The sequence below is a fragment of the Pleurodeles waltl genome, chromosome 9 (assembly GCF_031143425.1).
Source record: "Pleurodeles waltl isolate 20211129_DDA chromosome 9, aPleWal1.hap1.20221129, whole genome shotgun sequence".
Classification (NCBI taxonomy): domain Eukaryota; kingdom Metazoa; phylum Chordata; class Amphibia; order Caudata; family Salamandridae; genus Pleurodeles; species Pleurodeles waltl.
The window spans coordinates 853826150-853838397 of record NC_090448.1 but is presented as its reverse complement, the minus strand read 5'-3'; positions in this window follow the sequence as shown (position 1 = coordinate 853838397).

The following is a 12248-nucleotide window of genomic DNA, read 5'->3' as shown; positions in this document are numbered from 1 at the left end:
GATGGGGTGGTATTTTCCCACAGGCCTTGCATACTTTCAGGCCTCCACTCATGTAGCAAATATCATAGATTTTGAAGACAGCTTGCCTTGGTTACTTATCAATGATGAACCTTATTGCATTCTCCACTTCCTGGTAGCATGCACAAGAACACACCACACATGGAGCTCTTAGTAAACGTATTTACTCATCAGCATACTACATGTAATTAACTCTCAATATCTCAATAGCAGTTACGACAACACCCTCAAACCTCCCAAATCGATTCCGTAATTTCCTTCATAAGACACCCCGAGTCACAGGGTCCTTAGACAAACAGATCTAGGACACTACATCTCCTCCCTTGTTAAATAAAAAGGTAGGCACAAACAAAAGATATGAACAAATATCAGTATCACATTACTTGGATCAGCCATCTAGGTGCTCTTACAGTTCGGCCAGACCACATGGTATGAAGTAGTTTAACTGTACACAGTGTTCACCTCAGGGATACAGGATCTAATGTTTGGTTGGAGTCTTCAAGTTCAGCAGTTTCCTCTGAGTCTGTCCATGAGATAGATATCCGAAGTGAACTGAGTCCCTTGTGGTGGATTTCCTGGAAAGATGCGCCATTACCATATGTCCCTTTCATGTCACAACTTTTAAGGGGTCATCCTCAAATAGAGGGTCTTTCTTTCGCTTTCACTTTTGTTTGACAAGGACCAAATCACCCTTATTGAACTTTACATCTTGAGTTTGACAACGTTGATCAACATACATCTTCATCTGATGCTTCCAAGTAGCTTCAGTAGCACAAATCACATTGTCATATAGGTGTTGCTCAGGGGTCCACTGTGGTAATTTGATTCACATGGCTCTCAGGAACATCAGAGTGGTAGGACTCTGGCCTGTAGTAGAATGAGGGGTTGACTGATAAGCACAAAGGGCTTGGCATAATGCCTGACTCAGATCGAGTCCTTCTATTGATGCACATTCAATCACCCACTTCAGGGTCCCCATAAATCGTTCCAAGACCCTGTTGGCTTGAGGTCACAAAAGTTTGCTTTTCTAATGTTTGATGTTGGGACCGGCTAGAAACTCTCTGAACTCCGTGCTGTTGAAAGGTGGACTATTGTCCGGTTTGACCCACACTGCATAGATGTTACCTAGCCACTCAATTACTTTGTTGTGGGTTGTGGATGACATGTCTTCTACCAGAGGAAAACAGGAATGTTCATCAATGATCATCATAAGGTGATGGCCATTGGCCAGAGGCCCAAAGAAGTCAACAGCAATTTTTTCCCAAGATGCACAGGGAGATTAGACATTGTTAGGGAATGCTAGGTCATCTTAGGAGACAGGCAGTTGCATAAATGGAACTACTTTAATTCCCTCTCCACTTTCTCGTCCAAGCAAGGGAACAAGACATGATCCCTCAATGTGCTCTTGGTGGCCACAATACCACAGTGGCCTTCATGAGTGAGTTCAATCACTTGCTGCCTCAAGCCTGCAGATATGATAATATGGGACCCTCTTAGCACAATCCCTTCTCTGGTGACAGAGAGTTCATCTTGGACATTGCAGTATTTTTGAAATTCATTACTTAAAGGTTTAATACACCATCTCCAGGACTTGGCAGCAAGAATGTCTTTAAGGGCACACATGTCCTTATCAGCATGTTAGAAGCAATGACCTGCTCAATGGACAGAGCTGCAGGCATTCTGGACTTTACAATGAAGTTGATCAACTCCTCAGCAGTTTTCAACATTGAGCTGTGCCACCGCTGGGGTACTCATGAGAAATAATCAGCAGGGTTTTGATTCTTCCCTGGCTTGTACACTATTGTATAGTTTTACTCTTGCAGATGCTATCCCCACCTCTCAATGTGAAGAGGCATCTTGGATTTCGGATTGTCAAAAATGGTGAGTAATATCTGGTGAGCGGTGATGATCATAAAATGCTTTCCATGCAGAAACACATGAAAATGCTCGAAGGCTGATACCACTCCCAGACTCTCCTTTTACAACTGGGAATTGACGCATTCTGTGTCAGACAAAGTTCAACTATCCTATGCCACAATGTGTCTCAGATTATTTGGATGTCCACTATGCTGAGCAAGGATTGCTCCCAGCCCCAATGGACTCTTATCAACAGTTATCTCAGTGTGCAATTTATGATCAAAGTAAGCTATCTCAGTTGCAATTTCAATGGCATGCTTTATATTTTTAAAACTGCAGTCACAACAGATAATGGACAGAATGCAGAATAAATCAAACATTTACCCTCAGTCACAGTTCTGGGTTTAATCCATCAGTTTGTTTGCCTGCCATGACATTCCAGTTTGGACCCAGCAATATCCAAATCAGTCTTGACCCTGCTCCCTATGGGAACAGTCCAGCACGACCTGCCAGGCCAGGTCTTCCCTGGTCCAGAAACAAGCATCCTGGGACTGGTTGTTGCTCTTGACAGTCAGTGGACCATCAGAACTGGACATTTCCCTTTGTAATGTCTCACAAAGAGACACTCACTGAGGCAAAGTCACAAATGTATTTCAAACAATTGCTGGCTATGCCCATGAAAAAAACATACCATGGTGACTTCTTGTGGAGGATTTGTGACTGATAGTGCTTGTACTTTGTCGGAATAGAGAGTTATGCCTCCATCACAAAACACATGTCCAAAAAACTTGGGCTTTGTTTTTTAAAATTCACACTTTTCAGGATTTGTGTGAGGACTGCATCTGTAAGTGATTGCCAAACTTGTTTGAGGGCTTTATCATGCTCCATTCGAGTTGCACTAAATACCAATATACCAATAATGAAATTGAAGGCATGTGTCACAGGCTGACTGATCCTACTTATAACATCTTGGAATATTTCTGCAACAGAGGACACACCACAACGTAATCTTTTGTGCTAAATAAACCAACCTGAGTCACAAAAGTAGTAATGTATTGGCAGTTCTCCTTCAGCTCAAGCTGATGGTTGCCTTGTTCAAATCAAGATGGGAGAAGCCTGACCAGGATGTCTCTCTCTGTTGATTGCTTTATTGGCATGACGCATATCCTCACAGATGCACACTGCACCTTCAATGTCCTTTTTAAGTACTACTACAATGGTCGAAAACCATGGTGTGGGACAAGAAATCCCTCAATAATTTCATGTTTCAGCAAAGTTTCTAGCTCCTTCTCATCCGCTCCTTGTAGGTGAAATGGTTTCCTGTTGTGTTACTGTGCAACAGGCCTGGCATCTTCATTAATGTGAAGTTGCACCTTCATCTTTTTGAGCCTTCCTAGACCATGAAATGGAGACAGGAATTGACTCATTATTTCAAGTTGGGTATTTAAATTGTAATTGACGGATATCAACGCCATGTCTACAGCAGATGTAAAGCTAACTAGGCATGCACTTGATGGAGTACCTTGAAGAATGTGAATTGGGACCTGCACAGACATTTTCTTATGCCACAGTTTCGCTATGAATGATCCTTGTCTCTGAAGCAGCACATGTGTACATTTTTGTGCTTGATGCCTTGAGTCATGGTACAGGCAATAGACAGTGAAATTGTTCAACTGGAATGATGTTGAATGATGCACTACTATCAATTACAAAAGTTACTGAGCAACCATTGAATTTCAGTTTGATTTTAGGGCAATGTCCACACAAGTTATTTTGCTTTCACCATTCAAGGGCCACTTGTGCAGCTGTTCCCTATGATCATTGCACATTCACCCTCTTCACTGTTTCTCGATGGTGACATGAAGGATCTCTTGCAGGATGAACTTGATGGCAATCAACTTTGTTTAGTTTTGATCTGTTGCAGTTGAGGTCATATTTTTGTCTTTGTGGGTGTGGGTAGCCTGCTTCAGGGGCATTCTGTTGTTCATCTTCTCCTCCAATGGTGAGGCGCTTGGATTATTCTTCGCTTTGCAAACAGTTATAAAGTGGCTCTCCTTTCTGCATTCTTGTCCAATGGCTGGACATTTGTTCTTGCGTGAGAATGGAAATCTACATCAGAAACACAGTCTTTATTTTTTTGAAGATTTCGACTTACAGGCATCTATTTGGCTCTGGTGTATACTCTTCTTGACCAATGCCTTTTCACCTTTTGCTGTTCCTGCTTCCCTGTCAGCTGCTTGCCGATCGGCTTGTTCCTCAAGTCTAGCAGCCATTAATACCTTTTCTAGATTGAGGGACTCTCACAACATGCGTCTTCTCAATGAGTCCGACAAACAACCATAAATTACTTGAGGTGGATGGCTTCTTCATAATTAAATTCACTAAATTTGCAACGTCTGATGAGCATATCAAGTCTTTCAATAAACTCATCCATCCTTTCACCAACTTGTCATCTAGCTTTATTGAAAATGTAGCTTTTTTAGTCTATGTCTGGCATTGGGTTAAATTTGACTCCTAATGCTTTTTCTGATTTGAGAGTAAGACATCATCTCGGTCTGTGAGAGTTTTTTATCACTTCTTTCACTCCTTCACCAGTGAGATTCTTTAAGTACTCCTTTTTTGGCAGTATTGAATGGCGGCATAGGTTTCAGGAAAGCAGCTGCCATGTACTTCATCTTTCTTTCTTCTGGCGTTGAGAGTATGTACTACTTAGGCAGTGTTCATTGTGCACCTGAAAGCACACCTTCTGGAAGTACTAGCTCCATATTTAATCTCGGGTTGCTGGACCAACCCAGCGGCTCTGCTGCTCTCCTTCACTTTTGGTGCATTTTGTGATTCTTGCATACTCTGGTCTTTGCTTTCGCCTTTTTGTTTTTGTACTAGTCATTTCCTGAGTTTTTTCAGCAGCTTCTCTTTCAGGCCTACCTTGTGGCTTTAATAATGGTGGGCCATGAGATCGAGCCTCCTTGCTTGAGGGGAGATTCAAAATGTAGTTGATGCTACTTTGCACATATCGTCTCTCCAGCAGGTTTCACCAGGTGTCTCTGATGCTTCAGTTGTGATTGTTGTCTTACTGATGAATATATGTTTATTTCTTGTACCTGATTGTTGCCGCCTTCTAGCGTTATATCTGTTTATCACTCCCTTTTATGTTGTACCTGGTTATCACTGTCTTTAGTGTTTTCGTTGTATGACTGATAGCTCGGTGTCGTGGCACAGCACCTTCTTCTTTCTTAGGTTGGCCGGCAAGTCTTGGAGGGCTTTTCCAAAGGTGCTCTCTTGACGGGCCTTCAACTTCTCCATGAGTCCTTGTACGGGTTGGAGTGGTGCTTGCACTCCACATATGCCAGCACAGGCTTCTTCATTTTGGCTTGGGCGCACGTGGCATGCACAAGCAGTTTGCTATTTCTTGCAAACTCTCAGGGACAGCACTTCTATTTCTTTGGGGCACATATCCCTTACTCATTGCCAGTTGTCTCATCCTCCACAGCCCAGTGCATGCACAAGAACACACCACACAAGGAGCTCTCAGTTAAAGTCTTTACTCATCAGCGTATAACATGCTAACTCTCAATAGCTCAATAACCATTAGGACCACACCCTGACACCTCCCAGATCGATTATGTCATTTCTTTCATACGTCCACCCCTAGTCATGGGGTCCTAACACGTACATTTCTAAGACATACATATCTAGCACAGCTACAATACAAGATAATGCCAGATACTGGAGTTTCTGTATTTTCTCTTTCCTTGGAGGATATTTTGTTACTATAATAAAAAGGTGTTTATGCCATATGGGAACCTCGTGTAAACATTTTGACCGATGCCCCTCAAAAAAGGCTGGCAAGGCTCGGTATTAGCATTTGTCAACATCTGTCTATAGTTACTGCAAAAGATAATGTTACATTTCACCAATTAAAACGTTTGTGTCATGTGGGAAACTTGTGTAAACATTTTGACCGATGCCCAGCAAAAAAGGTTGGCAAAGCATGGTATAAGCGGTTGTCAGCATCTGTCTATAGCACCTGCAAAAGCTGATGTTACAGTTCATCAATTTAAATGTTTGTTTATTTATGCTCTGATATATTCATTGTGGTTGTAAAAACCTATGAGAAACACACACAGTAGGTTGTTGCAGTCAAAAATATTCATAAATGGAAACAATATATTTATTACTAAAGACATACATGATGATATCTTGTAGAGCAGTGAGGAATGAACAACACTAATGCTAGTGCATGGAATGCAAGCACTGAATTAGTCAGAAAAATGAATGTGGGGATATATGTGTTTATTAATGTACATTAAGAGGACTCTTGAAGATGTCTTTTTCCTTATGGATAGGTACTGATACATCTTATGCTTGAAGGAATGGTTAAACCGCGTTTATGAACTGGCTTGGTAATGGTTGAGCCGATAATACCATTATTAGTAGCTACTTCTGCATATTTACTGCATATTTACTTCTCGATTGTTTCCACTAGTAATTCTGCATTCCTACTATGAATAATTTTGAGATGTATGGTACTATTGGTAACTTTTCCCATATTTTCAGTGCCTCTCCCGGCAGTGAAGGAGGTGATTACGATGGGACGTTGTACATTCACAATGAGCAACGTTCAAACTCATTTCCATACCTAACTTTGGATTTAACTAACTCATTCAGTCATTCACTACAACTGAATTTTCTAGTTGTCTTACTCAGCTTGATATGATCAATAACCCAGGGGTGTGACTTGTGCACCAATCATGGATACTGCACTTTAATACAACTCCATGTGGCCACCAACCTTCCGCAATCATCCTAAGACTACATCTGATGAAAAAACAGATTACTCACTAAATATTGTACATGAACTGTAACTGTCACTCGTTAGAGAGTTTATGATGCTCTGAATACAGGTGAAACCACAAAGAAGAGAGAGTGAATGCAGCAGGGTTGGGCCTGGCTGCAGAGAGCATGTCTAGCAATGGTACGTCTGGGGCTGCTGGAGCCCTGTCAACAATTCTCGTGCCACATGCAATTGACCCTGACCCGGCATTTCAGCAGTGTGGCATGGAGTAGTCAGCCCCTTTGAGGATACCAGAGCTCCCCGGGCCGATCAGCAGTCTCAATTGAGGATGTGCTGAGAGCCCAGATCGCATTCATGAAGCAACAATGGCTGCCTCTGTGGCGGTGAAGTGCGAGGCCTACCATATCCATTGGTACCCCCTCAGAGGTGATAAAGAGAGCCCTGGGAGGACAGCGTAGTCCTCCCCTGAGGAATTGAGGAACCTGATCCACCAGAGACTGTGCCGCCAGCAACCATGAGCTAACAATACCCAGATAGGTATAATATGCCGGGGGCCCAGGAAGCACGGTGGCAGATTCTGGTTCTACGGCACCATGACATGCAGGTACCGTTCTGGGGGTGGCTAAGGGGAGGGTACCCATACTAGTTGAGGTGCCCAGGAGGTCAATTCTTGCCCACCCAACCTCCTTGCCCACATCTGACTCAGATGCGATTTGGCTTGGCCCTGGCTCGTAGCTGTGTGAGAGACATTGGCCACTTATCCTAAATACATCAGACTGCTGCAGGTCCATTCCTGGGATCTGTCCCATGTCCGTAGAGCCAGTGGCATCCAGTGGGAGATATCGAAACCTACTTAGGGGAACTGCCACCTGACCTGTGATGGAGGGGCTGAGTTCCATAAGTAGATAGAGCTTTTGGGCCCCTTCCCATCTTCTACAAGTTTTCAGTTGCAGGAAGGCACCCTGCCGAGGTTTGCCAGTAGAGGGACCACCACTGGTGAAGTGGCATGAGTAAACATACACCAGAGACCCTGTAACACTGTCCTGTCTTGGTTAATTGTCAAGCTCATCAGTCAGGCTTAGTCCTGTGCCCTTAGTGCAGGGACCAGGTGCTATTGGAGGCAGCAGACAGGGCCATGGGAGCTGTGACTTTGGGGGCTAGACTGTGTATGGCAAAGGTAGCCGGAATTGTTGACAGAGGCCCTCTCCCAAGAGAGGAACGTCCTCATACCCCCCATCGTACACACATCTGGGATGGACACCACCATTCCCTATTAAGGGGACATTATTGGGGCAACACACCGGGGGTGGCTAAACTAGGTTTTGGTGCTGTTTGTGGGCGTGGGGGACCCCATTTTTTCAACTGCATAATTAGTGTTCTTCCAATTGATTCTGCCTAAGTTCACATTGCACCAGTCGGTGAGTTAAGAGCTGTGATTCAAATACTCGTTCCACCCTGTGAAAGGGGGTCAGGGAGTTGACAACACAGCCAGACATGGGGATGCCTGACAACAGCACTGTGACCCACTTATTCATCGTGACCAAAGATAAGGGACGAATCAACACTAAACAAGGCACACTGGATAAATATACTCAGCTGGGTGGACCATTGACACAGACAGGGCCAGGCGTCCTTACAGAGGTAGACCAAGACAATGCCACACTTCTGGCAGCTATAACACAGTCTTGTGATGCATGGATGCCAAGGTAGGAACTGTGAGCTCAGATGTGACACTCCTCAGACAAGATCTCTCCTGGTTTTGTTATTGAGCAGGCCAAACGGGTGCTTGTTTGCCACCCTCTCCCTGGAGCTAGATCTAGGCCAGTTATAGCAAAACCTTTGACTTACTTGGACAGAGACGCAATTTTTAAACATGACTGCTTTCAAGGGAAGATAATATACCAGTTACATACAATAATGAGCCTCCCAAACTACACTAGACTGGTGCAGCAACAGCATCAGCTGCCAAGCAATGCCTACGTGGGATAAACATTTGTTATATGCTCCAATACCCGGCTAAACTTGACCTTCTCTATCAGTCACAGACACCCCAGAGAAGGTATTCCAATGAACTGATGAGCGGATCCATGTCAGACCTCATACTCTGTCACATCTAGAGTCAGACTCATCTCAGGGTGACAACCAGGCCAAATCCACTAAAGTTTCTGCTGCTTGTCAACACTGGTATTGCTTCTCAGGCAAAGCCCAAATAAAAAGACAGATTCAGCAACAGGTGATGGGGGAGTCGCCAAACCCTCAGACCTCGGGCGATGACTATCCTAAATGATATCACATCGTCTATATTCTTTTAAGCCTTTCTCACATATGTATATCTCTATGGTGTCATAGGTGGCTGTGCACTGTGGTGCATAAGAGTACTTGTCCCCTTTTTTGGTTTGTTAATGTTGGTGGGAGGGACTAATTGGAGTTGGCTGTGGCAGATCCCATGTTGGGGTTGAGCTAAGACCATTTCAGTGAAAGATACTTTCCAGGTTTGTAATAGGGAGTTGTGGGTTCAAGGGAACAGCCATTCCTTCCTTATCCCCACAGTAATATGTTTTTTGTATTAATGCTGTTGTCGTTATTGCCATGTGGGATTGCATGTTCTTTTCATTTTTTGACTTGCTAGACACCTACACCTCCCAAACGCAGTCTGTAAACACTTTAGCAATACTCTAATATGAGTACAACACATAAGGTAACCCCTCTGGACAGCCTCTGAAGTAGTGTCCTGGAACATCAGCAGCCTCCTAGACACAATTAAAAGAGGTGGCGTTCTGTGGCAGGAAAAGTGGTTGGGCGTCAAAGTCCTATTCCTCCAGGAAACCTATCTTAGTGGGAACACAGCCCAATGTCTTGCACATCGGGAATACATGCAGGTATACCACTTGAGGTTCACACGGGGCTCCAGGGGTACAGGAATCTTAATCAGGCAGTCAGTCCCATTTTAGCACTCTAAGTCCTGGACGGACAAGTACGGTAGATGCAGAGCAGCAGCGGGGTCACTTTATCGGGAACCTATCACATTGCTTAGTGTTTATGTCCCCACCCCCCACCGGGTCAGTCTTACGTTGAGGTGCTGACATGGCTGTGGAGTGAATTATTGGGTGGGTTAGTACTGGCGGGCGGCAACTAGAATAGAGTTGTGATCCCGGAAATAGGTAGACGTGCCCCCAGGGACTACCACCTGAAGTAAGACCTATGTCCCTTTCCACCTTTATTTCTGCCTTGGTACCGACGCATGCCTGGAGGGCTCATCATACTACCTCTGGGGGCTATACCTCCTTGTCAGCAACCTGTGGCTCTTATTCCTGCCTTGACTACTTCTTGATCCCCCACACATACAATTGCAGAGTGATTACTATTATAGTCCTTCCCAGGGGTTTGTCAGATCACCCTCTGGTGGCCCACGATCTATAAATTGGTTGGCAATGCCAGGTATTTTGCTGGTGACTATCACTGTGGGGCCTTCAATACCCAGACTATTGCAAACATATGGAAGATTGCATAGATGGATAATTTGCACATAACACAGGCTAGGTTCAGTCTCCCCAGGTGTTGTGGGAAGCTATGAAGCCCACGTTTAGGGGTGTTCACATTCACTACTTCACAGGCACTCACTGGTGGGTGGTACAACAGTTACTACATTTTTATATGTAACTCTTAGACTTAGACACCCATGGTCATCAGGACAACAGTCACTGTGTACACAGACAGCTCGGCTTAGTGCAACAGCAATATCACCAGAATTTGATGGACGAGTCTCGGCTGGCCTGGCAGGCATCACAAAGCTGGTTATACCAGTAAAGGAATAAGTTTAGCCAAATGCTCCATAGTTTATGCCAAGGACTACCCAGGACACCTCCCTTTCTAGTAATAAGAAATGTGTGAGGTACTCTACTCACAGACCCAGCCGAGAGAGCCAACAGCTATGCTACACACTTCAAGAGAGTTTATGGCTAGCGTAAACTGATATCGAATGCACAGACTGAAGAATTAATGAGATTTCTTCCTCTTAAATTTCTTTCTGCATCAGCACACGAATCACTAGATGTGAAGCTGACTTAAGAGGAACTCACCTCAGCTGTGACTGACATGAAGATGGGCAAGGCTCCCGGGCTAAACTCCAAGATCGTCTTCTTGGGGTGGCAGTGTCGGCCTCTGAGGTGGTAATTATGCCAACAGACTGGTGCCACATGGAGATTGTAGTTCCCTAAACCAGGTGGCACACCAGATGACATCACCTCATACCCACAAATCTCCATCCTTAACTTGGAGGATAAGATATTCACCAAGTGTTAGACCTGACAGCCTTAGGGTGGTCACTCTCAACTTTTTGCATACCTCCTTCCACTTTTTGACACTGTTTTTGCTGGTTTTAGGACTCTGTGTACTTTACCACTGCTAACCAGTGCTAAAGTGCAAATGCTCTCTCCCTTAAAACATGGTGACATTGGCTCATACCCAATTGGCTTATTTAATTTATTTATAAGTCCCTAGTAAATGTGCACTACGTGTGCCCAGGGCCTGTAGATTAAATGCTACTAGTGGGACTGCAGCACTGATTGTGCCACTCACATAAGTACCCCCCTAACTATGTCTCAGGCCTGCCACTGCAAGGCCTGTGTGTGCAGTTTCACTGCCAATGTGACTTACATTTAAAAGTACTTGCCAAGCCCTAGACTCCCCTTTTTCTACATACATGTCACCCCTAAGGTAGGCCCTAGGTACCCCATAGGGCAGGCTGCTATATAGGGAGAAGGCAGGACATCTACCTGTGTAGTTTATATGTCCTGGTAGTGTAAAACTCCTGAATTTGTTTTAGACTGCTGTGAGGCCTGCTCCTTTCATAGGCAAACATTAGGGCTACCCGCATATACTGTTTGTGTGGTAGATTCTGATCTGAAAGGAGTAACAAGGTCATATTTAGTATGAAAATAATTGGTATTACAAAGTCCTGCTGACTGGTGAAGTTGGATTTAATATTACTATTTTTGAAATGCCACTTTTAGAAAGTGAGCATTTCTCTGCACGTAAATCCTTCTGTGCCTTACAATCCACATCTGGCTGGGCTAGTTGACCTTGTGCATTTCACTCAGACAACCCCAAACACAGGATGCTCAGTCACACTTGCACACATCTGCATACTGAATGGGTCTTCCTGGGATGGGAGGGTGGAGGGCCTGACACTTATATGTCAAAGGACAGTGGCCTTTGAAGTCTCCCTCACTTTAAAGGCACATTTGGGTATTTAAACAGGGCCTCTGACCCTACCAACTTAGACACTTCTGGATCTGAACCTGCAACTTGTCAAGAGGAACTGCCTGGCTGCCCAAAGAACTCACCTGACTGCTTTGCTGAAAAGGACTGCTGCCGTGCTGTTGCCCTGCTGCCTCGCTGCCATCTGACTCTGCTGAGAAGTGCTCTCCAAGGGCTTGGATTGAACGTGCCTCCTGTTTTCTGAAGTCTCAGGGCCAAAAAGACTTTGGCCCATATTTTTACTTTTTGACGTATAACTGCGCCGATGCAGTTTTGCGTCAAAAAGTTTAACGCTGGCTAAAGCCATTTCTTTGCACCA